The sequence below is a fragment of the Loxodonta africana genome, chromosome 12 (genome assembly GCF_030014295.1).
Source record: "Loxodonta africana isolate mLoxAfr1 chromosome 12, mLoxAfr1.hap2, whole genome shotgun sequence".
NCBI lineage: Eukaryota > Metazoa > Chordata > Mammalia > Proboscidea > Elephantidae > Loxodonta > Loxodonta africana.
In genome coordinates this window covers 78,255,193-78,283,010 of record NC_087353.1, presented here as the reverse complement: position 1 = coordinate 78,283,010, position 27,818 = coordinate 78,255,193, and the positions used below count along the sequence as shown (strand labels likewise).

The following is a 27,818-nucleotide window of genomic DNA, read 5'->3' as shown; positions in this document are numbered from 1 at the left end:
TCACATGAGTAGAATCATACAATATTTGTACTTTTGTATCTGACTTATTTCACTTAACAAAATGTCTTCAAGGTTCATCCATGTTTTAACACGCATCAGAGCTTCATTTCTCTTCACGGCTGTATAATATTCTTTTGTACGTATATACCACATTTTATTTATCTGTTGATGGACACTTCAACAGCCCTGCAAGTGGCCTTATAGAGTCCCAGGAATGTGTTGCATATTTTCAAAGACCTTTATGGACATCCCATTCCCCAGTTTTGTCTTTTATTTTATTTTTGGCCTCTTGTTTTCCCCAACTGGTAACATCACTTCAGGCAGCTGCTATGTTAAATAATTCTTGCTGATTGTTTTTGACAAACACCCTGGGGATAGTAGAGAGCAAGCTCTGAGTCAGGTCAAGTAACAATAAGCTCCAGAAAATGAAGCTTTTCAGCAAACTGCCAGACAGATCAAATAGTGACAATTCTCTGTGGATAGCGCATTAGGGAGTTCCAAACTCTCTGCCCCTTAAATAGTTGCAAGGGTGCTAGTTTTCACAGCTACCATAGTTGCGAGGTTGTTGGTTTTCAAGGCTACTGCCAAACTGGGGAGAGGGACATGGGATCAGCACGTTAAACTACCACAAAGCTCACTGTTCTTACTGAAATTTAGGCAATTTTCTTGAATAAATGCTCCTTGAATTGTTGCAAGCCTTCAATTTCCAGAGGTCTGATAATTTTAGTCAGTGTCCTCTTTGCTTTCAGGGAGGAGTAGATTTTCAGAGGTCCTTATTCCACTATTCTGGAAATTAATTCTGACAAGTCGCAGTTTGAGTCTCAGCTTTGCCACTCACTTGTCCAAGTCATTTAATCTTTCTAAGCCTGCTACAGTAGAAAAATAATACAACCTACCTTTTAGGTTTGTATGACAAATTAGATAACGAGATAATACCTATAAAGCAGCTAGAACTGTAAACACTCAATAACTGTTACATGTTTTCAGGGAAGAAAATTAGATATTTTCATTTTGGTTAAATATATAAATATACATAGGACAGTGGTAGACACAACAATTTAACGCAACAGTACACTCGTATACCAAAATAAAAAGGGTGGCATTTGATGGTTGCTAAGCTGCTAGTCATAAAAAATACTCAGGACATCACTCCTCTGCCCAACTGCTTTAGTGTATCATTCAGGTTGAAGATTAAGTACAAGGCAAGTTCAGACTTGCTGAAATAAAAGCTCTGGGGACAGCTTTTATAGGAATGGCAATGCTGGGAAACTTGGGATTGAAAATGTTTGTTAACATAATGAAATCACAAAATATTCTGTTATATAGCAAACAGAAAAACTACCCTGAGTCTTTCTTTGGTTTGATTTTCTTTACCTTTAAGCCCTACTGGCTGTTCCCTCTACCTCTATTTAAAAAACAACTATCACCAGCTGTTTGTAAGTAGGGCTATATAGTTCAGAGGTCACATCTCATTTTACAGCTGACTAAGTCATACTGAGCATTGCCCTCTCGTCACAGCTTATTCTGTCAGCTCTTGCTCCATAAACCTTGGCCTTGGGTCTAATACTAGGAAGACATAAACCAGCAGTGAATCTTTATTTTAAAATCTGCTTTACTGACACATGGTATCAGAATCTGTCCTCACTGTGACTCTCCTATCACTGAAGCTCTTAACATAATGCAAGTAGAGCTCACGAAAGGAAAGCTCACCACAACATTTAAACTGTCCATGTAATTTGTAGAAAATATGTGGAAGGATATTTGTCATAGTGCTAAGAGCGGCCTACTCTGGTTAAGTAGGATTAGAGGTCCAGTAGGGAGTGGGGTTGAGAAGCCTTATACTTCTTACTGTCTTATCTGCATATAGATACATTACTGTAATTCTGTACTTTTGTTTAAACAAAAAGTATTTACTTTGTTTTTTAAAATTCTAAAATGTTTAGAGAGCATTGTACGTCAAATTTAAATAAAATGTGCTAATTGCATTTATATCACACTCCATAAAATCTTTCAATTGGACATGAATTTAAGCACATGCTCTGGCTCGAAAAGAAATCTGAGTATGCCCCAAAATTAGAGTAAGCCAAATAAATCAGGTAGAGAGCTAAGATGGAATCTAAAGTACTATGTCTACATTTCCTATTCCACTTCAATTAGGGTGCATGAGAAACCCTGGTGGAGGAATTCAATGAATCATATTGGATACTTACTGTTTTTTTTTTTATCTGATTGATTTGACAGAAGAAACCCCAAACAAGGTTTAAGATTGATTTCACGTAAATGAATAATCTCTGTGTTTTGTATGTAGAACCAAGCTGGTTTAAGATGCGTAATACTGGTAATGAGAATAAGGTCAGACAAATTTGGTAGGTCATATCATTTTTGTGGGCATAAAAGTACTGCAGAATTATTTGCAGAAGTATTTTAAAGAAAAGGCTGAACCTTCACGACCCCAGAGTCTTCAATTATAGAAAAAGTTCACCTATGGACAATGATCAAAAAGTAAACAAGCAATGCTGCAGAAAAGAATGACTCTCAATCATGCAAAGCTCCAGGCCAAAAGCAGTCATGAAGTCAGGGAGTTTAGAGCTGGAAGGGATCTCAACGATCATCTCTTCTAATTTCCCCCATTTAGGGCTCAGAGAATACCGAGGCTCAGAAAGGTTAAGTGAGAAGTCCACAGATACACCATAACTAGCAGTGCTGGGACCAAAACCCAGGTTTTCAATTTCCCACTTCAAAACCATTCCTGCCGCTTGATGTTGGCTTCCTAAACACGATTGAGTAAGGAAAATGAATAGTCCCCAGTTCCCAGTGCTGTAGAGTAATACCTTCAGGAACATTCAGATTTATCTCAGAGGGCTTAATTACAACTTTGTAAGTCCAGTGACAGAGACTCTAAGAGGAACTTTCAGGAGGTCAAAAAATATACAAAGTGGGAGATTATATTTTTGGGTTCCTCTTTTTGTCAGTCCATAGGTGTGACTTCCCTGGGTTCTATTCACTCTACAATGTAGCCTCCTCTCACACAAGCCACTTTTTCTCATAAATGTTCAAGAAATACCCTGTTCCCCAGCTCCTTCTCCTTACGAAACACCCCAATTTCTTTAATCAAGAACAGAAGGATTCCCTGCTTCAACATTAAGCTTTTAACTTATCTCCAAGAAAACCTGGCTGTCTACTGTCGACTCTCAAACATTGCAATGTGCGCTCATACTTGTGTTACTTGCATAGGCTAGAAAGTGCTGACCACCACCTTCCCAGAAAGGAATTTGTGGGGTAACAGTAATAAATAACTACCCTGAAAGTATACCAAAGGTTCCACTGTATGGCCTCTAGGTCTGTCAAAATAACTGTTCTTTTTCCTAGTTGATAGCCCAATATTAAACAACTCTAAATCATTTCCTAATAAACTGTACCCCTTTAACAATTGTCATGAATTGAACTGTGTCCCCCCCCCCAAATATCTGTCAACTTAGCTGGGCCATGATTCTCAGTATTGTGTGACTGTCCACCAGTTTATGTGATTGTTCACCATTTTACGTGATTTTCCTATATGTTGTAAATCCTATCATTATGATGTAATAAGATGGATTACTGGCAGTTATATTGATGAGGTCTACAAGATTAGGTGGTGTCTTAAACCAATCTCATAATTTTGAGAATTAAAAGAGAGAAGCGAGCAGAGAGACGTGGGGACCTCATACCACCAAGAAAGTAGCACCGGGACAGAGCGCAATCTTTGGACCTGAGGTTCCTGTGCTGAGATGCTCCCAGACTAAGGGAAGACCGATGCATCACAAGGACCTTCCTCTAGAGCAGACAGAGAGAGAGAGCCTTTCCCTGGAGACACACCCTGAATTCAGACTTCTAGCCTACTGGACTGAGAGAATAAACTTCTCTTTGTTAAAGCCTTCCACTTGTGGTATTTCTGTTGTAGCAGCACTAGATGACTAAGACAACAATTTACATAAGTAGCAATCAAATTCTGAACTCTTCAGTCACTTATCCATTGTCCTAAATGGGAGACAGCATATCACAGTGGTTAGAGTTCAGGCTGTGGGTTGAAATTCCAGCTCCACCATCTACTGGCAGTGAGATTTTGGGCAAGTTATTTAACCTCTGCATGCCTCGTTTCCTCAATTGTGAATGGAGATAAAAATGGAATGATCTCATAGTGCTGTGAGCATTGAGAGATAATATATGCAAAGCACTTAGAAAAAATGTCTGGCACAGAACTTAATAAATGTTCAATATGACTAATGATATACTACTATTTCACCAGAAGTATATACTTTTACTTCAAGAAAGGAAACAATTTGTGGGATTCCACATTCCTTCTAAATTTATTGCTCTTTCATAGTACTTTTCAGTTCCTTGCTTTCTTGTGCTTAGATAGAAAAAACCAGTTTTGTGTTCAATCTCTGTAGATCTATTGAATTATTTAAAAAATGAGTCAGAGTTGTAAACGTTTGGAATCTTGCAAATATGGAGAAAGTCAACACGAGTGTTTATTCTACACCATTAGTTTGGTCCCTCTATAATAGAAGAGGATGGATTTAAGAGTGGAGAGCTTTGGAGAAAGCTGCAAGTTCTGATTCTGACAGCTGTTCTTCCATCTAATCTTTAAGAAGAGCCTGTGTTCTTCAAGTAGTTATATTTGGTTTCAGCTTGAAAATGTAAGGTGATATCTCTCCTCAATTTTCAACATCAGAAAACAGTACCTAAGCTTTCAGAGAAATATATAAAGTCAATCCTCCATTAATTAGCTTACATTTGCGGTAGCTATGATCTCCTAAGCAAGGAGATGAATAGTCTAGGAAAACCACACATCAGAGAAGGTTTTGTTGAATCTGAGAAGCCTGGACCATGCCATGATCTACAACCTGACTTTTCTGTTCAGGTCTTGTAGGCACGGCATGCTACACCAAGCTTTTATTCATTCAGCAAATACTGAGCGCGGGCTCTGTACAATACCGTGGGATGTATGAGGAACACAGACATGATCTCTGTATTTCAAGAGCTGAAAATATGTATGGAGAGCCAAGACGCACATTTACAAAAGTTAAAAAGCACAGTACATACGGCACAATGCGAACTGCACAGCCCAGTGGGAGCAGAAATTTGGAGCTGTGCACTCTATCCACAGGCTTACTATTCATGCATGTAATTTTGAGCAAGAAACTTCACTTCCTTACATCTACCGCCCCATTTTACAAATGAAATGCTTTCTAAAGGGTTCACAATTATTGAAATTAGCTTTATTGAGGTATAATTTAAATACAAAAAAATTCACCACTTTTAAGTGTACAATTCAATGAGTTCTGATTTGTACACAGCCACAACAATCAGGATACAAAATATGTGCATTGTCACAAAAAGTTCCCTTATACTCCCCCCACGAGCCCTGAAGACAGATCTGCTTTCTATCACTATTGTTCTGTTTCTTCTATACATTAATGGAATCATACATATTTTGCTATTATGAATAAAGTTTCTATAAACATTCAGGTACAGGTTTTTGTGTAAACATATGTTTTAGTTTTTCCAGTGTTAATAACAGTGAAAATGCTGGGTCATTTGGAAAGTGTATGCTTAAATTTATGAGAAATTACCAGCTGTTTTTGAAAGTCGCTGTACCACTTTGCATTCCTAGTAGCAATGCATGAAAATTCTAGCTGCTTCCCATGCTCGTCAACACTTGGCCTTAACAGTCTTTTTAGTCTTGGCCATTCTAAAATGTAGAGGACTCCCACTGTGGTTTTAATTTGTGTTTCCCTAATGTCTAATGAATGGAAACCCTGGTGGCATAGTGGTTAAAAGCTATGGCTGCTAACCAAAAGGCTGGCAGTTTGAATCCACCAGGCCCTCCTTGGAAACTCGATGGGGTAGTTCTACTCTGTCCTATGGGGTCACCGTGAAGTTGGAATCGACTCGATGGCAATTGGGTTTCTTTTATGTAGAGCATCTTCTCATGTGTTTATTTGCTATTTGTGTGTCTTCTGTGGGGAAGTGTCTGTTTACCTCTTTGGCCTCTTTTTTTTTTTTTTTTTAAATTAAGTTGGCTGTCTTACCATTGAATTCTAAGAGCTCTTTGTATATTCTGGATACAAGTCCATTTTCCAAGACACTTCTTGCAAATATTTCCCTCCAGTCTTTCCTTTAAATTGTCTTAACAATGTCTTTTTCTTATTTTATTGCGGTTGTTGTTAATTGCTGTCTAGTTGGCTCCAACTCACAGCAACCTTATGTATAACAGAACAAAACGTTCCCCAGTCCTGCGCCATTGCTGTGGTAAAATATATATTACAAATCTGCCATTTTAATCATTTTTAAGTGTACGATTTAATGGTATTAATTATTCACTATGTTGTGCTACTATCACACCTATTTCCAAAATTTTTACATCACCCTGAACTGAAATTCAGTACCCTTTCAGCGATAACTCTAATTTCCTCCTTCCCCCTGGAAACCACTAATAAAATTTTGTCTTTATGCAGCTGCCTATTCCAGGTATTTCATTTAAGTGTGATCATATGACATTTGTCCTTTTGTGTCTGATTTATTTGCTCAGCACATTTTCAAGGTCAATCCATGTCACAGCATGCATCAGAATTTTATTTCTCTTTATGACTGAATAATATTTCATACATTTTGTTCATCCATTCATCTGTTGATGGACACTTGGGTTGTTCCACATTTTGGCTATTACGAATAATGTTGCAATGAACACTCGTCTACACACATCTGTTTGATTCCCTGCTTTCAAGTCTTTTGAGTAAATACTTAGCAGTGGAATTGCTGGGTCATATGGTAATTCTGTTTAACTTTTTGAGGAATCATCAAACTGATTTCTATAGGGGCAGCACCATTTTACATTCCCAACAGCAATGCAGAAGGGTTCCAATTTCTCCACATCCATGCCAACACTGCTATTTTCTGTTTTTCTGGTAACAGCCATCCCAGTGTTTCTGTAGTGTAGTGGTTAGCACGTTCAACTCGCATGTGAGAGGTCCCTAAACAAGCCTTCTCCTTCTATAAAGGAGTACTGTTGGCTTAATGGTTAAGTGCTTGGCTGCTAACTGAAAGGTTGGTGGTTCAAATCCAAAGGAGGGGCTGGGTGGCTCCACAGGAAAAAGACCATAAAGCGATCTGCTCCCATAAAGATTATAGACTAGAAAGCCCTATGGGGCAGTTCAACTCTCACATGGGGTCGCTATGAGTTGAAAATCCACTGGGCAGCACCTAACAGCAATAGCAACCGTGGGTGTTAAGCGGTATTTCATTGTGGTTTTGATTTGCATTTCCCTGATGACTAATAATGTTGAGCATCTTTTCATATGCTTATTGGCCATTTGTATATCTCCTTTGGAGAAATGTTTATTGAAGTTCTTTGCCCAATTTTAAATTGGGTTGTTTGTCTTTTTGTCGTTGGGTTGTAGGAGTTCTTTATATATCCCGTATATACCCTTATCAGAGGTATAGTTTCCAAATATTTTCTCCCGTTCTATTGGTCGTCTTTTCACTTTCCTGATAAAGTCCTTTGATGCACACAAGCTTTTTAATTTTGATGAAATCCAGTTTTTTTTTTCTTTTGCTACTTGTGCTTTTGGTGTCATTTCTAAGAATCCACAGTCAAAAACATAGGGACTGAGGTTTACCTCTATGTTTTCTTCTATGAATTTTACGGTTTTGGTTCTTACATTTAGACTATTGATTCTTTTTGAGTTAAGAGACTATTCTTTCCCCAATGAATGGACTTGGCAACCTTGTTGAAAATCGAGTCATAGATGTATGGGTTTACTTCTGGATTCTCAATTCTATTCCATTGGTTTGTATGTCTGCCCTTATACCACTATCAGACTGTTTTGATTATTGTAGCTTTAAAGTGCATTCTGAAATCAGGAAGTGTGAATTCTCCCACTTTGCTCTTCTTTTTCAAGGCTGTTTTGGCTATTGGGGGCCCCTACCATTTCTAAAAAAAGAGGCTGTTGGGGTTTTGATAAGGATTGCACTGAATTCATAGATTGCTTTGGGTAGTATTGGCATCTCGACAATATTAAATCTTCCAATCTATGAACATGGGATGTGTTCCCACTTATTTAGGTCTTCTTTAATTTTTTTAAGGCTTTCTTTAACTTCTTTCAGCAATGTTTAATAATTCTCAGTGTATAAATCCTTCCCTCTCTGTAAGCGCCAGCTGTCCTTGCTTTAATACCAGGCTCCCTGCCTGGGAGCACCAGCCCTGCAAAAAAACCAAACCCCTTGCCATCCAGTTGATTCTGACTCATGGTGACCCTATAGGGCAGAGAGCAGAGCTGCCCCATAGGGTTTCCAAGGAGTGCCTGGTGGATTCGAACTGCCAACCTTTTTGGTTGGCAGCTGTAGCACTTAACCACTATGCCACCAGGGTTTCCACCAGCCCTGTGGTCATTCCAATACAGCTATGCCAATCTGGGGAGGCAGTGGAATGCAGACAGGTGGGAAATCAATGTTTTCCTACTGTTTATATGTTGCCTTTCTTTTCTTGGTCAGCATTCACTTAGCTGCTGCAACCCTTTGACTGGTTTTCGGGTTCTGAGACCATTGATTTTGAAGTAGCAAAAATGCATTTTCTTTACTGTTTTAATATTAGAATGTATTTTCTCATTTGTTTTAGTATAGCTGTATAAGTTGTGATTAATCTCCAGTTCTTAGAAAATGGTGCAGGCTCTGTTCAAAATATACTGAGCAGCCTGTTTCACTCTTATACATAAAAAACACCCCAATACCTTACCACATGTTTACCCCTATTCAAAATAGGTGATTGAGAGCTTGACAGGACTAATGCCATAATGATGCTCTAAGTAATCTCTAAACATTTTTTAACTGCACCAGCTGCACCGGTCTCTTCCAAAGGGGTGTGGGGCTATCTCAGTTCCTATGGCCTTGGTCTCTTTTCTTCTTTCTTTGTTCTCTTGAGAAATGGCCTTCAGCCTGCAAACCGACAGGAAGGCTTTCTTTCTTGCTCCCTATCTCAGCCACAGTGGACTTAGCAAAAAGGCTCCACTAGCCGAGAGATTCTTATGAGAGTTTTTCAGCCTGTTACAAATATACTGATTAGAGTCCAGATGCCTGACATGTTTATCTTTAGTTTAATGAAGAGTTTTTGTAGTTGTTTTGTGATGTATAAGACCATCTGTGGACTATGTGCTCAAAACATTAAGTAACCCTGGTCTTTCCCATGTAAAACCTTCCCGTCAACCCTTTAGGGTAGACAGAATTTGGGAAAAATTTAACCCCCTCTGTCTCTTGAATAGTGGTATTCAATAAAGCCCTCTTACTGCTTTTTTTTTTCTTAATAGATTTTATTATGCCAGTTGACCTAGATGTCCCCTGAAACCATGGTCCCCAAACCTCCGTCTCTGCTTTGCTGGCCTTCCAAGTGTTCAGTTTATTCAGGAAACTTCTTTGCTTTTGGTTTAGTCTAGTTGTGCTGACCTCTCCTGTATTGTGTGTTGTCTTTCCTTTCACCTAAATTAGTTCTTGTCTACTATCTAATTAGTGAATCTTCCTCTCCCTCCCTCATACAATATTTGTCCTTTTGGAACTGACTAATTTCACTCAGCATAATGGCTTCCAGATTCCTCCATGTTATGAAATGATTCATGGATTCATCATTGTTCTTTACTGATGCGTAGTATTCCATTGTATGAATATACCATAATTTATTTATCCATTCATCCATTGATGGGAGCCTTGTTTGCTTCCATCTTTTTGCTATTATAAACAGTGCTGCAGTGAACATGGGTGTGCATATTTTTACTGCTTACCTCCTCCTGTCTCAGTATTGGTTTTGCAGCAGGTGGCTCGAACCCGTGATTTGTGGTATCAATTTCACCAATTTACTTGTTTTTCTTCTGGTTTCATTGTAGGGGGGGGAGAGATGGGAGCGTGCAGCTGCTTATACCTCTATCTTGTTCTGCCTCCTTAACAGTATCTTTTGAGGGCAAATGTTTCAAATTTTGGCAGAATCCAATTTACCAATTTCTTATCCTGCCTTCTGTGGCTACCTAGTGGCAATGGGTGTAAATCTCACCATCCTAATGACACATTCAGACTTAGGCAGTCAGAGACTATATCAGACAGGATACTAGAGTAACAAACTTTTATTATTTCTAAAGCTGTCTACAGGGAGATCCCCAATGGCTGATGGAAAATGACTGTCAAGGTGTATTCACAACTTTCCTTATTGTGTCGGGACCAACAGCTAAAGATCACATCACCTCAATCATTTTACAGGATAGTTCTTCATTCCTTACCCAGACAAAACTCACTGCCTAATCCAAATACATAGACTATATTAATTGCATTATATTTAGAAGATTAATTACAAAGTCTATTCATTGTCTGAATAGAAAATAGAAACATATAGAAAAATAACAGATGGCAAGTATATCTAATGAGAGAGAGTTACTGTATCCTAACAGTCTCAATTAGAACAACCAAGGTTATTACATAGTATAATTCTTATAAAACCAAAGCTTTTCAATAACAAAAAATTACTCGGAATATCGCCAATGAATTCAAGTTGGTTCCTAAGCCACCCTTCTATGCTAGCTCTACACTCTTTCTGGGCAATCTCAATTAGGTTCACAAATTCAATAATCACCTATTAAGCCAATGACTCACAAATTTATCTGTAGCTAAGACAGCTCTTTTAAGCTCCAGATTCTTATATATTACTGCTTACTTAATATTTTCCACTTAAATGCTTCACAGTCATCTCAAGCTCAACAAATATAAAAATTCACCTTCCTTCACAAACCTGGTTCTTTCCAGTGTCCTTAATGTCACCACTATTTTTTCATCCAGCTGCTCAAATGAGTCATCCTGAACTCCCTATTTCTAACCCCTGTAGCTCACCACCCTAAAATCACGAAGGAAAATTTACCGTCTAAATATGGGGCCGGGGGGAGGAGTATATATATATATAAAAAAAATATATATATATATATATATATATATATATCCTTTTCTATCGCCATATGCAACATCCCAAATCAATATCAATTGTCATCGCTCAATTTTGTTGTTGTTGTTAGGAGACACTGAGTTGATTTCGACTCATAGTGACCCCACGTGACAGAGCAGAACTGCCTCATAGGGTTCTCTGGGCTGTAACTTTATGGAAGGAGCTCTGGTGGCTTCTAACCGAAAGGTGGGTGGTTCAAACCCACCAGCCACTCTACAGAAGAAAGATGTGGCAGTCTGCTTCTGCAAAGATTACGGTCTTGGAAACCCTACCGGGCAGTTATACTCTGTCCTGTAGGGTTGCTATGAGTTGGAATCGACTTGATGGCAACAGGTTTAATCTTTATGGGAGCAGATTGCCAGGTCTTTCTCCTGTGGAACCACTGGGTAGATATGAACAGCCAACCTTTTGGTTAGCAGCTGAACACTTAACCATTGTGTCCCCACGGCTCTTTCACTCAATTCTAGACCCTTCTAGTTCTTTCTTCTTCAAGCTGCAGAGTAACTGTTCTTAAAATGCAAATATGACTTTTGTCAAACTGCTGTAATTGATAAAGACCAAACCTTCTATCAGGCCTTATACAATCTAGACTATGCCTGTTTATTCAGCTGTATCCCTTTTTCCCTTACTCTACACAACTTAGAAGGGGCCCTGGTGGCACAATGGCTAAGCACTGGCTGCTAACCAAAAGGTTGGCAGTTCGAACCCACCCAGCAGCTTCGTGGGAAAAAGACCTGAAGATCTGCTCCCATAAAGATTACAGCCTAGAAAACCTCCTCTGTCACATGGGGTCACTATGAGTCAGAATCGACTCGATGGCACCCAACAACAACATACAAGTTAGCCCACCAGTTTTCCCCCTGCTTTAGTTCTAAAATGCCCTGGAATTCTTCACTACTTCAAGGCCTTTGCATATGTTATTCCTTCTGTCTACGTCACCATTTTCTGCTCACTTTCTTCTGACTCCTGCACTTCCTTTCATTCTTAGTTTAGGCATCATTTTCTTAGGGAAGCCTTCCGTCGTACCTTCTTCCTGTCGTAGGCTCCCATTAAACCATATTTCTCCTTTATCACAACTGTATTTATTTTCATAATTTTTTGTTTGCTTACCATCACTTTTACCTATTAGACTATAAGCTCAGTATGTGGTCAGCATCCATCTTATTTACCAAAATATATCCAGCACCTTGCACCAAAAAACAAAACAAAACCTGTTGTTGTAGAGTCGATTCCAACTCATAGTGACCCTGTAAGACAGAGTAGAACTGCCCCATAGGGTTTTCAAGGAGTGGCTGGCGGATCTGAATTCCGACTTACTGGTTAGCAGCAAGCTCTTAACCACTACGCCACCAGGGCTCCAGCACCTAGCAGTGCCCGATATATAATAGGTCCCCAATAAACAGTAAATGAATTAGCAATCTGTTGTATATTATTTTTGTGACTATTATTTAAGACTCCACATTTTATCACTTTTTTCTCTCCGTCTGAAAAGTAAAAAGGTAATTATGGAATGGTTAGTCTATGATTGTTCACTTTAAGGAAGAGACCATTAAGACAGTAGCCTTCCTAGACCAGTGATACTATTTCAGTTACTTATCTGACTATTTGAGAAGAAATAACAAAAGAAAATAAAAAACAGAAATGGATATTTATTTCAATAAGCCAGCAAAACATGTTAATTTTAGTGATACATTCAGATAATAATTACAATGTTTGGATTTACTTCATGGACTAAAGGTATCTCCAGAAGAGAATCAGAAACAAATTCTTAACATGGCTGGCAAACCATAAGCTGAGATGAGCCTTGAGGAATATAAAGGTTCCTAACGGGCCGGACTGGTTCTTGGGACATTTACAATGAAACGCAAATATAAACCAGAGACACACTCACAATTCCTTCTGTTTATCAAATTAATTTGAAGGGAGAAAGGAAAATAAAGCAGCAATAGAGACTTGAAAAGAAAAAAAGACTACAGAATTGGCAATTAATGTCTGAACTTAGGTCTCAGTGGCAGGTGCTAATACAGTTATGTCCCAGAAAAGAAGTTACATCTGTGGAACTAAAGGCTTTAGAAATGGGAATAGACAAGCCTATTCCTCAAAAGGGGGGAGCTCCCAGGCACAGCTACAAAGTCTAGCATACGGCATACAGCTTTCCTTTGCTGTCTGTATGAAAGAATTCTTAGTTCCAAAAGAACCAAAGTTAATTTCCTTAGGTTCAGGGCTCTTCTTGGAACCATATTGTGCAGAATGTCAGCAAACAGCTTCAGGATTTTGGCATGGCCCAAACCCATGCTCTACAATGTTCCAACTCAAGAAGGCAGCCTGACTCCTCTTCCTCCAAGCATGTAAGGGAGTCATGATGAAAAGCTATTTCTCTCCATCTTGAAGTGTTGGAGGGTTAAGGTGACTACAATTTCCAACTTCTATGATCTGCAGCAATCTGACTCACTTTCCATTTAAGATCTGACAGGACAGAATTTTTTATGATTTGAGCTCCAGTGGTCACCCTTCCTTAAGAAGTTTATTTGCATTAAAGACTAAGGATTGTTCTGGGAAACAATTTAATGGAAGAAAAAGTCTAGGAGACAAATTTAACCTAATATTAAAGCCTTTATCATCCATCACAGAGGAGGAGTGATTCTGAGTACTGCCTGGTGTCACTTGCACTTGTCTCCAGTGGATCTGTATCTAAGCCCAAGGAGGATGCAAAAGTTGTGGGGGGAAAATAAAGAGCCAGTTCCACTAGAAGTCTGAAAGATACTGGAGGGAGTGGCAATACCGTTTTGGTACTGTTCTAGTCAGTGTTACACAAAATGGAAGAGAAGTAGCTTTTTCATTTCATTAGAATATAATGTAGCTAACTTTAATACCCTCCCATCTGGAGGACACCAGTGTATCAATATCTAACCTAGAAGGAGCAGTGGTGGTTGGCAGATGTTGCAGTACTCAGCAGAAGCAGTGATGCTGACTAAGGTGAGTACCAGCAGATGCCATGCTACCCAGTGGAAACAGCATCAATGCTTGGCAGTATGCACTGGTACTACACAGGAGGCTGCACAGAGGCCAACCAGACTTGTTGTCTCCCAAAAGCAATTGGGGAGAAGGTGAAACTTCACAGGAGGATGAAGTCTTGCATTAATTAGTAAGGGAATGACAGAGTCAGCTAAATACAGGTTAAATTTATAGAATTTTAATCATTTATAATGGAGATAACGGCTGTCAGGGGGAAAACTATATGAAAGAGATTGGATTTAGCATTTAATGAAGATAAATGTCTTTGACATGTTCAGATAATTTTAATTAAATAACAAGATCCAAATTATTTTCCTTAAAAAATAGAAAAAATATTTATGAACTGTCCTGAGAAAAGAAAGAAAGGTGCTCAATTAGTAGAAAAAAAAAATCTAAACATTCAAGGTAGGGTACAAAGACTGACTTTTGCTTCCTATCACAGACCAAAACAAAGCAAACAAACCATACCAGTTGCTATTGAATCGATTCCAACTCATGTAAACCCCATGTGTGTCAGAGTAGAATGTGCTCCCTAGGGTTTTCAATTGTTGATTTTTTTGGAGGTGGACTGCCAGGCCTGTCTTCCAAGGTGTCTCTGGGTGGACTCAAACTTCCCACCTTTTGGTTAGCAGCCGAGTGCTTGACAGTTTGTGTGACCCAGGGATTCTACCACAGACAGGGCCTGAATAAACGTTTTGGTGATATATATATATATGTTTTGGTGAGTATACACACACACACACACATACACATCCACAAAGCACAGCATTCATCTAAGTGCAAGTACTATTTACTGAGAGTTCAAATATGGAGGAAATTAAGAAAATTTTTTCCTCTAGAAGACATTAAAAACACTTAAGCAAAACTTCAGAGATTCCTCACTAAGTAATATAAAGAGAAGAAAGGCCGACAAGGTTCTGGATAAGGACTAAGAGTAGAATACCATTTGCCAGTGACAAATATATTCCATGGAATCTAACCTTGAAGGAAAAGTTGGCATGAGAGGTCAAGTACCTAATCAACAAAAAGTGTCTTTTTTTCCATTTCATATATGGTTTGGCAAAACTTGCAGTCACCAAGGTTAAAAATAGTACTGGAATTTCTCCAGTCATCTCTTACAAATGACAAATGACTTTTCTTTCTATGTACGTATTTTTTAAACTATATTTTGAATATGTACTATATATACAGCCACAAACTGGAATTGAATCAAATCAGAGTACAGAAAGTACAGTGTACAGCAATAAGTAAATTTCCCTTTGGCAACTGATCTCCAGTGTCTCAGTTCCCCTCTCTTGAGGCAACAACCACTGTTATCTGTTTCTTGTGTATCTTTAAAGGGAGACTGGATTATTTGGCAAACTGTTTTGGATAACTGACTTACCATTTAGAAACGAATTAAGATAGACTCCTACTTAATATCACACACCAGAACAAGATGGCAGGTGAATTAAAGTAAAAATTTAAATCATAAAGGAAAATATTCTAGTTGACTGTGTGTTCTTGGAAATGGGGATGTATGTATATAAACTCTACAACGAAAAAGACTGATAGCTCTGATCACAAATTTTAAAAACTTCTTTATGTTTAAAGAGACCATAAGTACAATTTAAAGATAAATAATAAACTGTGTGTAATAGGTATGAAGGGGTAATAGTTTTTATATATGAGTTCTTTCAAATCAGTGTGAAATCAAACTCCAAAACTAAAAAATGAACAAAGAATATGAATAAGCAATTCATATAAGATGGCATATGAAACATCAAAAGTATGTATTTTTAAAGAGTTCACTCTTTTTAGTAATCAAAGAAATGCAGACCAAAACAACATTTTCATTTTTCTGACTACTAACTTGACAAAAACTTAAAAAAAAAAAAAAAGTTCAGGTTGGGGATTGCATATTTCTATATGATTTCCTCAGGGCAATTTGGCAGTACACGTTAAAGCCCTTAAAGATGTTCGTATCTTCCAACTCTGTATGTGTAGAAATTTAGAATATGGTAAAATTAGAATTTCAAAGCATCAGGAAAAAAATGGACTAGTAATATTGGGAAAAATTAAGTTAGATAGAAAATACCTATCCCAAATTACAGACAAAAGTAAATCCAAGATGCTTTACAAAGTGAAATGCAAAAAAGAGAACTGTAATCTTAGGGTAGGAAAAGTCCTTTCAAAGTAAGACACAAAACCTTAAACCCATACAGAAAAAACTGATCCACAAAGTTTTAGACGCCTACGTGACAAAATAAAATATAACACTGAAAGACAAATTTGTAAAACAATGTGAGACTAGAAGAAAAAACTTACACCCTATCTTAGGCTGAGTTCTCTAAAGAATCAAAACCAGTAAAGCATATAAATATATATATAGATTTATAACAAAAAAACGGCTCATGCGATTGTAGAAGCTGCAACGCCCTAAGTCTGTGGATCAGGATAGAGGCTACTCTTGATTCACGTAGCTGCAGGGTAGAGGCTACTACTCTTGATTCATGTGAACCCAAGATCGGCAGGTCGGAATACAGGGCTCTTGTACACAGGCTGTAAAGATCGACGAATCCCAAAGTTGGCAGATAAGCTAATAGCTCAAGTCCGAAGAACCAAAGGTCAGACGAACAGGAGACAGCCGCAGGATCCAGAATGAGCAAAAAGGCCAGAATGTCTACTTACATTCGGATGCAGGCCACACCCTCAAGGAAACTCCCTTTTATAAACAATGAGAATCATGGCCCAGCCAAGTTGACACACGATCTTAACCATCACACACCTCTGTAACAGTTTAATGACCTGGAATATGTGAATAAGTACTAAAAATCAATATGACACAGTTAAAAACCTCAAGTATACAAACAGAAATGATATGAAAAGATGTTCAACCTCATAATAACTAAAGATGTAAAAATTAAGACAAAGTATCACTTTCTGGCCATCAAATTGGCAAAAACTAAAAACATACATAGCTATACAGTACTGGAAAAGACATGGAGAAATAAGTACTCTTTTACACATTGTTGGGATGGTGGGAAGAAAAAGTGCAGCCTTTTGGGAGAGCAATTGGTAGAAGAATAATAATACCAACAGCAGCAAACACTTATATAGTGTTATCGTGTCCCAGGCACTATTCTAAGTGCTTTACGCATGTTAACTCTTTTTATCTCGTTACAACCCTATGAGGTAAGTACTATTATTTCTCCAGTTTATAGTGAAGAAATGGAGGCACACAGATGTTGAGTAATATACAAAGATGTTGAATCCCAGGGAGTTTGGCTCTACAATCTGTGCTTTACTGTAATTTGCTAAACTATATTACAGTGGCATCCACAGAGGTAGCTGCTCAGAACAGTTTAGCTCCAAAGAATGCAGTTAGTCTTCAGCTGTTAGTTTGTGCCTTCAGGCTGATTTTTCAACAGGACTTGGATAATGTGCATTTCTAACAAGCTTCAGGGTGAAGCTAATGCTGCTGGTTAGGGACCAATTCCATTCCTATTCATAGCGACACTATGGCAGTGGTTCTCAAAATGTATCATACGTAAGAATCACCTGAGATGTTATTAAAATATAGATTCTGATTCAGTGTATCTGGGGTGGAAATGAAAATTCTTGGCAGGGGTTCTAACTGGAATGAACAGATTCAAAGCCGTTTTTCAAGATGAGGCCACTTTATTCCCAGAGTCTGGCCATTTCTCCCATTATGACACTCCCCCTCTAACAGGCAATTTCTGCTCGAGAATGCCCTGTTGAGGTGGCGAGACTGTTAAATCTGTATTATGGTCTGACCACTTTCCTTTTCCTTCTGCTGCTGTCATCCCCAGACATTACCCCTCAATAAACCAGTTACAGTTCTAACACCATCCACATTGTCAGCTCCCAGAGGACCCAAGGGACAAAACTGCATTTCTAGCAAAATTTAAAACTGCATGTATCTTTCTGCCTGGCAATTGCATTTTTACGCACATAATCCAGAGAAATACCTGTTCATATGGATAAAGAAGCAGGTATAAAGACGTTCACTGTCATATTATGATAGGAAAAAACCTAAACACCTATCAATACAGGAATGGTTAAACAAATTATAGGACATACATACTATATTAAAAAGAATGAGATAATTCTATGCAAATTGATGTGGAAAGATCTCTAAGACATCAGGAGAAAAAAACTGTACGAACCATTGTGTGTGTGTGTGTGTGTATATATATATATAGTTAGTTGCCATCAAGTCGATTCTGACTCATGGTGTCCCCATGTGTGCAGAGAAGACCTGCTCCATAGGGTTTTTTAAAATTTTTATTGTGCTTTAAGTGAAAGTTTACAAATCCAGTCAGTCTCTCATACAAAAATTTATATACACCTTGCTAAAAAAAAAATACTCCTAATTGCTCTCCCCCTAATGAGACAGCACACTCCTTCCCTCCATTCTCTTTTGTCGCGTCCATTCGGCCAGCTTCTGACCCCATCTGCTCTCTCATCTCCCCTCCAGACAGGAGATGCCAACATAGTCTCATGTGTCTTCCATACGGTTTTAAGGCTGTGATTTTTCAGAAGCAGACCACTAGGCCTGTCTTCCACGGCGCCTCTGGATGAGTTTAAAGCGCCAAGTTTTGGGGGCTAGTAAATGAGTGTACCACCAGGGAGGATTACACACACACACGTAGGCAGAAAGGCCTGCCAATCTGCTGCTGAAAAAGCAGCCACTGAAAACCCTAGGAAGCACACTTCTACTCTTGACACACACGGGGTTGTCATGAGTCGGAATTGACAATGGGAACAAACGAACTAATGAAATAACTAACTATATATATATATATATATGGATCTCATGATATAGATGTAGTTTGAAAATGCACAGGCCACTCTAAGGAGTGGTTACTCCTGGGAAGGAAAAATGGAATGGGGGTGGGTAAGTGAAGGAAGGAGGGAGGAGCAAGAAAGTCCTATATTTTTACTTTCCATTTTAAAACTGAGACTATATTTATGTGTTACTAAAGTTAAAAACAAGTACAGCAACTGCTACATTAGCCAGAGTCCTTCAAAATAGAGCAAGAAACTCTATCTATAGGGGCTGAAGTGTCTTTACAGCTCTCCTGTGTACTCAAATCCCACATCCCTCAGCTGCCTGCTTTTCATAGTGATGACATGGTTGTTTGAACTTTTCTTAACTCAAATTTTTCTTCGCAAAGATCCTTCAAATGAATTAAAGTAATAAAAATGAGTTACTATTCCCTGGACCCTCTGTTAGCCCAAGACTGGAACCATTTCCGAAGCCAACTTTTCAGACAGGGATTGGACTCGACTATAAGACAAAAAATGATACTGGTGAGGAGTGAGCTTCTTGGCTCAAGTAGACACATGAGACTATGTGGGCAGCTCCTGTCTGGAGGAGAGATGAGAAGGCAGAGGGGGACAGAAGCTGGCTGAATGGACATGTGAATACCGGGTAGAGAGACGAGTGTGCTGTCTCATTAGGGGAAGGGCAGCTAGAAGTACACAGCAATGTGCGTGTAAGTTTTTGTACGAGAGACTGACTTGATTTGTAAACTTTAACTGAAAGCACAATAAATAAGCACATAAAAAAAATGAGTTACTACTAACACCTGGGTGCATACTAAATGATTTAAGATTTTACTCCATAAATGATCCCTTGGACGGCCTGGACCTGTCTTTTCTAATGTGAGAGTACTAGCCATATGTGGAGCCCTGGTGGTGTAGTGGTTAAGTGCTATGGCTGCTAACTAAAAGGTTGGCAGTTCGAATCCACCAGCCGCTCCTTGGAAACCCTTTGAGACAGTTCTACTCTGTCCTAAGTGTTGCTATGAGTTGCAATCGACTTGACGGCAACAGGTAGCAGCCATTGAACACCTGAAAGATATCTTTAATTAAAAAATTAAAAATAAACACTAAAGTCTTTCTAAATTTACTGCCACTCATTTAGCATAGGAAATCTTTTAAAGAAACTCAAAAGAACAGACAAATTCTTATTTTTAGGATCCCACAACTAATCATTTCTATTAGTTTTTCAAATACTTTAATACCCACCAAGATCCACAGCCAACATTAGAGAACTCAATGCATTTTGTTTATAAAGACTAAGGAGATCTAGCCCAAATCCTGCCCTTCTTATGCTTTTCCCACTCTTGTTGTAAAGTGGCAACATCTCAACTTTTTCTAAAGTACCCAAACTTCACACTACGAATTAACTACGAACATGTCAGAATTTTTAATTAACGAATTCCAGTTTTCAAAAACATTAGGCTTTCCTAGGTAACCACTGGGATACCTAGCATAATGGCTGGATTAGGAAAATTGTTCAATAAATATTTGTTGATAAAATACAGGAGGATGAGGCAAGAGTATGTGAACAGTCTGTGAAGAGATAAGCAGCCACGTGTGCAACGTAAAGATATATTTAAGAAAAAAAAAATTCCCTCTTACATGATCTTATACACAGACAACCCTAAGGAATCCTCAAGAAAACTACTGAAAGTAATAGAAGAGTTCAGCAGAGTATCGGGATACAAGATAAACGTACAAAAATCACTTGGATTCCTCTACACCAACAAAAAGAGCATCGAAGAGGAAATCACCAAATCAATGCCATTTACAGTAGCCCCCAAGAAGATAAAATACTTAGGAATAAATCTTACCAGAGATGTAAAAGACTTATACAAGGAAAACTACAGTACACTTCTGCAAGAAACCAAAAGAGACTTACATAAGTGGAAAAACATACCTTGCTCGTGGATAGGAAGACTTAACATTATAAAAATGTCTATTCTACCAAAAGCGATCTATACATTTAATGCAATTCCGATCCAAATCCCAACGACATTCTTCAATGAGATGGAGAAACAAATCACCTACTTCATATGGAAGGGAAAGAGGCCCCGGATAAATAAGGCATTACTGAAAAAGAAGAACAAAGTGGGAGGCCTTACTTTACCTGATTTTAGAACCTATTATACCGCCACAGTAGTCAAAACAGCCTGGTACTGGTACAATAACAGATACATGGACCAATTCAACAGAATTGAGAATCCAGACATAAATCCATCCACACATGAGCAGCTGATATTTGACAAAGGCCCCAAAACAGTTAAATGGGGAAAAGACAGTCTTTTTAACAAATGGTGCTGGCATAACTGGATATCCATCTGCAAAAAAATGAAACAAGACCCATACCTCACTCCATGCACAAAAACTAACTCAAAATGGATCAAAAACCTAAATATAAAATCTAAAACAATAAAGATCATGGAAGAAAAAATAGGGACAACGTTAGGAGCCCTAATACATGGCAGAAACAGTATACAAAACATTATTAAGAATGCAGAAGAAAAACTAGATAACTGGGAGTTCCTAAAAATCAAACACCTATGCTCATCCAAAGACTTCACCAAAAGAGTAAAAAGACTACCTACAGACTGGGAAAAAGTTTTTAGCTATGACAGTTCCTATCAGCACCTGATCTCTAAAACCTATGTAATACTGCGAAAATTCAACTGCAAAAAGACAAATAACCCAAATTAAAAAATGGGCAAAAGATATGAATAGACACTTCACTAAAGAAGACATTCAGGTAGGTAACAGATACATGAGGAAATGTTCATGATCATTAGCCATTAGAGAAATGCAGATCAAAACTACAATGAGATTTCATCTCACTCCAACAAGGTTGGCATTAATCCAAAAAACAAAATAATAAATGTTGGAGAGGCTGTGGAGAGATTGGAACACTTCTACACTGCTGGTGGGAATGTAAAATGGCACAACCACTTTGGAAATCGATTTGGTGCTTCCTTAAAAAGCTAGAAATAGAGCTACCATATGATCCAGCAATCCCACTCCTTGGAATATATCCTAGAGAAATAAGAGCCTTTATACAAACAGATACATGCATACCCATGTTTACTGCAGCACTGTTTACAATAGCAAAAAGATAGAAGCAACCAAGGTGCCCATCAACGGATGAATGGATAAATACATTACGGTATATTCACACAATGGAATACTACACATGGATAAAGAACAGTGAGGAATCTGTGAAACGTTTCATAACGTGGAGGAACCTGGAAGGCATTATGCTGAGTGAAATCAGTCAGTTGCAAGAGGACAAATACTGTATAAGACCACTATTATAAGAACTTGAGAAATAGTTTAAACTGAGAAGAAAACATTCTTTTGTTGTTACGAGAGGAGGGAGGGTGGGGGAGAGGGGCATTCACTAATTAGATAGTAGATAAGAACTACTTTAGGTGAAGGGAAAGACAGCACACAATACAGGGGAGGTCAGCACAACTGGACTAAACCAAAAGCAAAGAAGTTTCCTGAATAAACTGAATGCTTTGAAGGCCAGTGTAGCAAGAGGCAGGGGTCTGGGGACCATGGTTTCAGGGGACATTTAAGTCAACTGGCATAATAAAATCTATTAACAAAACATTCTGCATCCCACTTTGAAGAGTGGCGTCTGGGGTCTTAAACGCTAGCAAACAGCCATTTAAGATGCATCAATTGGTCTCAACCCACCTGGATCAAAGGAGAATGAAGAACACCAAGGACACAGGCGACTACAAGCCCAAGAGACAGAAACGGCCACATGAACCAGCGACTACATCATCCTGAGACCAGAAGAACTACACGGTGCCCAGCTATAACTGATGACTACCCTGACAGGGAACACAACAGAGAACCCCTGAGGGAGCAGGAGAGCGGTGGGATGCAGACCCCAAATTCTCATAAAAAGACCAGACTTAATGGTCTGAGACTAGAAGGACCCCGGTGGTCATGGCCCCCAGACCTTCTGTTGGCCCAGGACAGGAACCATTCCCAAAGCCATCTCTCAGACACGGATTAGACTGGACAATGGGTTGGAGAGGGATGCTGGTGAAGAGTGAGCTTCCTTGATCAGGTGGACACTCGAGACTAGGTTGGCATCTCCTGCCTGAAGGGAGATGAGAGGGTGGAGGGGGTTAGAAGCTGGCAAATGGACATGAAAAAGACAGTGGAGGGGAAGAGCAGGCTGTCTCATTAGGAGGAGAGTAACTGGGAATGTGTAGCACGGTGTATATGGGTTTTTGTGTGAGAGACTGACTTGATTTGTAAACTTACACTTAAAGCACAATAAAAATTATTAAAAAAAAAAAATTCCCTCTTAGGTGTATCAGAAGACAGACCAGGAATGCAAAAATGTATTGCTGTGGCTAAAAGATTAAAATGCCGGGCACCATCAAAATATGGAGTCTCTGGGTAGCGCAAATTGTTAAGCGGTCAACTACTAGCTGAAAGGTTGGTGGTTGGAACCCACTCAGAGGTTCCTTGGGAGACAGGCCTGGTGACCTGCTTCCGGAAGGTCACAGCCTTGAAAATTCTATGGGGCTGTTATATTCATCATACCTAGAGTCACCATGAATTGGAATTGACTCTACGGGAACTAACATCATCAGAGTACACTGAAAATAAAACAGAAACCTTTACGTTTCTACTGTTCTTAACTCTCATTGGTCCTCAAGAAGACTGTGCTGTACCAGCAACTAAAGTCTTAAGTGAGTTACAAGATCACAGGCACAGATGAAAAAGCCTTTCCATTTAATAAATTCACAAGGCTGCATTTGTTTATTGATCTATACTGGACAAAGGGCTATTTCTATTAAGAAATTACTAATCAAAAGAATATAATTGGCTGACCTGCATCCTACTCAATGTAGCATGGTATGAAAATGAGTATGGGGCATGGAATAAAACAGATGCAACTTTATTTCCAGCTCCCCAACTTCCTTGCTCTACGGCTGTAGGCAATCTAGACATCTGAGCCTCAGTTTCCTCTTACAGGGTTGTTGAAAGAATTAAAGTGTAGGACAAAAACCAGAGTGCCTAGGTGCTCCTCCACACTTAGTTCTACCCAGGGCTCTGAACCCCTGCTGAGAATGTGCAGGCGATGCTAATGCTGCTGGTTAGGGACCGGTTCTGAGAACCACTAGTAGAGCAGTGGTTCTCAAAATTTATCATACATAAGAATCACCTGGGGATCTTGTTAAAATGTAGATTCTGATTTGGTATATCTGAGGTGGAAATGCAAATTCTCAGCAGGGGTTCGAAGCCCTAGTTCTGTTTCTCACTTATCCAAACTGAGAGAAAACTCAGCAGATAGGTCCCCTTAGCTCTAACCCAGGGCACTGCATTCACTTGGTGGTAACTATGGTAACGGAGCACTGGATGGTAACTGCTGGTGCACAAGTGAAAATAAATACCCTCCACAGCGTTGGCCTCATCATATGAATTGTGATCAAAGTGCATAAAAATCTGAAGAATATGGAAAGAATGAATATAAACATGTTCTAGCAAATCATAGGAAATATGAGTTGAAATTGACTTGACAGCACAGGTTTGGTCTGGGTTTCAGGTAATTTTTGGATACTTTATTATACCTTTTATACTAAATATATGCAGTTTGTTATTCTATGAAGTGACACAGGCTGAAAGCATCAAAAAACGTCTAAGTAAATCTACATATGATGGAGCCATGGTGAATTATTAAGGTGATAGATGTTTTCAGGACTACTCCTCACTTAGAGAGCTAAGGTAACTGCTGACTGGGTCCAATGAAGTCGTACCACCTAACTTAATAGAACCCCAACTGCTGCCCAGTGTTGTTTATGCTCCTCCCTTGTTGGCTCCGTTGACTCCTCCAGAGCAGCTGTTTCAAACCTCTTCCATACTCCTCAAATTCTCCCATGCCTGCCCCGAGAAGATAAGCTTTTTCCCACTTAAAGGGGAAAAAAAAAACCAAAAAGGTCATGCTCATGTGCCCTTCCTCCCCACCTGAAAACCTTTCTGATGCTCAGGTCACCATCTCTAAATTTCTCTGTACCATCTCTTCCTGTTTGTTTTAAAGAAAGGTACATTTTTTCCCTAAAGCTTAACCCTTACACTTGGGTTTTTCTTTTTTTTTTTAATCTAATTTCCTTCCCACCCCTCTCTTTTGACTTCAAGCGTTAGTCAAAGTCTGGTCTTAGTACTTTACCTACCAGAATCTTCTCTGTGTGTGTGGGGGGGGGGGGGTGAGGTAGGGGTGGTGCTTATTAAAAAATGGTGAGTTTTGGTTCCAGACCTCGCGAATCAGCAGTGCCAGCAATATGCATTTTAAACAAAATCCCTGTTATTATTGTGTACACTATTTTTGACAATTGCCTTAGACTATGGGTCTTTCTTTTCTCTCGCTACAAAATATGCTTATGTCTTTAAAACAAAGCAAACTACTTTCCTTAATTGATAGCTCTCAGATTACCAACTGCCTCACTTCTCTTGGAGCCCTGGTGGTGTAGTGGTTACTAGATAGCTACGGCTGCTAACCAAAAGGTCAGCAGTTCGAATCCACCAGCCACTCCTTGGAAACCCTATGGGACAGTTTTACTCTGTCCTACAGGGCCACTATGAGTTGGAATCAACTCGACAGCAATGGATTTGCTTTTTTTTTTTGGTCTCTTTAGCTCTGGGGGGAAAGGAGGGAACCAAGCTGGAGTGGAGAACTTGCTGCTCCATTTATGTCTTCATCCACCCATTCCTCACACCCTTTGTAACGTGACTTTCACTTCATGGTTCTATTTAAGTTCTTCTTTCCAAGATCATTTATGTCCTCTTAAAATCTAAATCCAAAGGTCTTCTCTAGTCCTCATTTTCTTCAACTTTTCTGAAACAAGTAACATTGTTAGCTATCTCCTTCCAGGAACTAGCTGTTTGCTTTCTGTGAAACCACACCCTTTTTTTCCTATCTCTGAGATTGCCTCTTTATTTCCTAAGTTGGTTCTTCCCCGCTTCGATATTACAAATCCAACCACCTTTATTCTTTCCAGAATTTTAGCCTCACCATCCACCTGCTTGGGTATCCTACAGTTACTTTAAACACACATCTATGCCTTATCCTTCTCACTTCCCACACTTTCTTTAATTCAATTCATTCAAATATTTACTGCCTATTTTTATCACTATGTATGCTAGGCACTGCTGTAAATATTGGAAAGAAGGTACAAAAGGAAACGAAGGAAAATATTTCTAATAATGATGTTGTCACTGATTCAATTAAACAGTTTAGAAATCTCGGAATCATTCTTATTGCTTGCTTCACTTCATCTCTTCAAATACATCAAAAATTCTTTCTTTGTAATTAAAAAAATAATTCATTTTATTTTGTTGTCGAGAATATACACAAATTCAACAATTTTTACATGTACAATTCAATGATATTGATTACGTTCTTCAAGTTGTGGAACCATTCTCACACGCCTTTTCTGAATTGTTTCTCCTGATTAACATGAACTCACTGCCCTCTAAGTTTTCTATCTAATCTTCTAAGCTGCTGTTGTCAGTTTGATCCCAATTGTGACCTTAAAAATGCATAATACTCAAGGCAGACATTCTTTACTAGTTAAGCTAAACTGCTGTTTGATTTTAAGAAGACTTCATGGGATATTTCTGGTTTAAGGTTTAAAGATTATCTCAGGGCAACAGTTTCAGAAGTTCATCCATTCTCCATGGCTCCAGAAGAGCTCAATTCCATGAGAATTTGAAATCCTATTCTGTATTTTTTTTCCTTTTGATCAGTAATCTTCCACAGAATCTTTGATCAAAACGTTCAGTAGTGTAGATTGGGCACCATCCAGTTCTCCTGGTCTCATGGCAAAGGACGCAGTTGCTCATGGAGGCAGGCGATCAGCCGCATATTTCCTCCTATTCCTGACTCTCCCCACTTCTTCCTGTTGCTTCAGGTGAATAGCGACCAATTGTTGCACCTTGGACAGCTGCTTGCAAGCTTTTAAGACCCCAGGCACTATGCAATGAACTAGGAGGCAGAACAGAAGTTTAGTGTTTCAAACACATTATTAGGACAATTAACTGGGATGTCCCATGAAACCATGACCCTAAACCACCAAAGTACCAAATCCCATGAGGTGTTTTAGCTGTACATAAGCAGCCTCAGCAGCCATTCTTTTTTTTTTTTTAATCATTTTTGTAAATGTATCTATCACACAACTTTTGCCAATACAACTTTTTGTACAGGTACACAACTTACTGACAGCAATTACATTAATTGGCTGTGCAACCCTACACTTAATCAATGTAATTTTTCTATCACCATAAACCAAAAGTCAGTACTCCATAAGCAATAATCCCCCCTCCCCCCTCCCTCTTGCCCCTGGTGACCACTAACAAACTTTGGACCCTGTGCATTTGCCTTTTTTTTTTTTATATAAGTGAAGTCATGTATCCTTCTGTGGTTGACATTTCATTCAGCATAATGTCTTCAAGCTCCATCCACACTGTAGCATGTATCAGGACTTCACCTCTCTTACTGTCTGAGTAGTATTCTATTATTATGTACGTGGCACATTTTGTTTATCCTCTCATCCTTTGGTGGGTATTTAGGTTGTTTCCCCTTTTTGGCTATTGTAAATAATGCTGCAATGAACACTGGTGTTTGTCTGCTTTCAAATCTTTTAAGCATATACCTAGGAGTGGAATTGCTAGGTCATATGGTAGTTCTATTTTTAGTTTTTTACAAACTTCCACACTGTATTCCACAGTGGCTGTACCATTCTGCATTCCCACCAACAACAGATAAGGGTTCCATTTTCCCCCATATTCTCATCAACATTTGTTATTTTCTTTCCTTTTAGCCATCCTAGTGAGAGTGAAATAGTATCTCACTGTGGTTTTGATCTGTATCTTTCTGATGGCTAATGACACTGAGCATCTTTTCATGTGTCTGGTGGCCATACGAATGTCCTCTTTGGTGAAA

General features: G+C 38.8%; 1 long non-coding RNA gene across 4 annotated transcripts in view; it reads right to left on the bottom strand.

Moving 5' to 3' along the window:
- The window catches only part of LOC111753039 (uncharacterized), a 74,301-nt gene that overhangs the window by 13,740 nt on the left and 32,743 nt on the right, over positions 1 to 27,818 (bottom strand). For 3 of the 4 annotated variants that reach the window (XR_010323650.1, XR_010323653.1, XR_010323649.1), the window contains one exon: positions 6,034 to 26,861. The exons of the other annotated variant lie outside the window; for it this stretch is intronic. This is a non-coding gene — a long non-coding RNA (uncharacterized LOC111753039). Of the gene's footprint in view, positions 1 to 6,033; positions 26,862 to 27,818 lie in introns of those variants that run through there. 4 annotated transcript variants of the gene reach the window in all.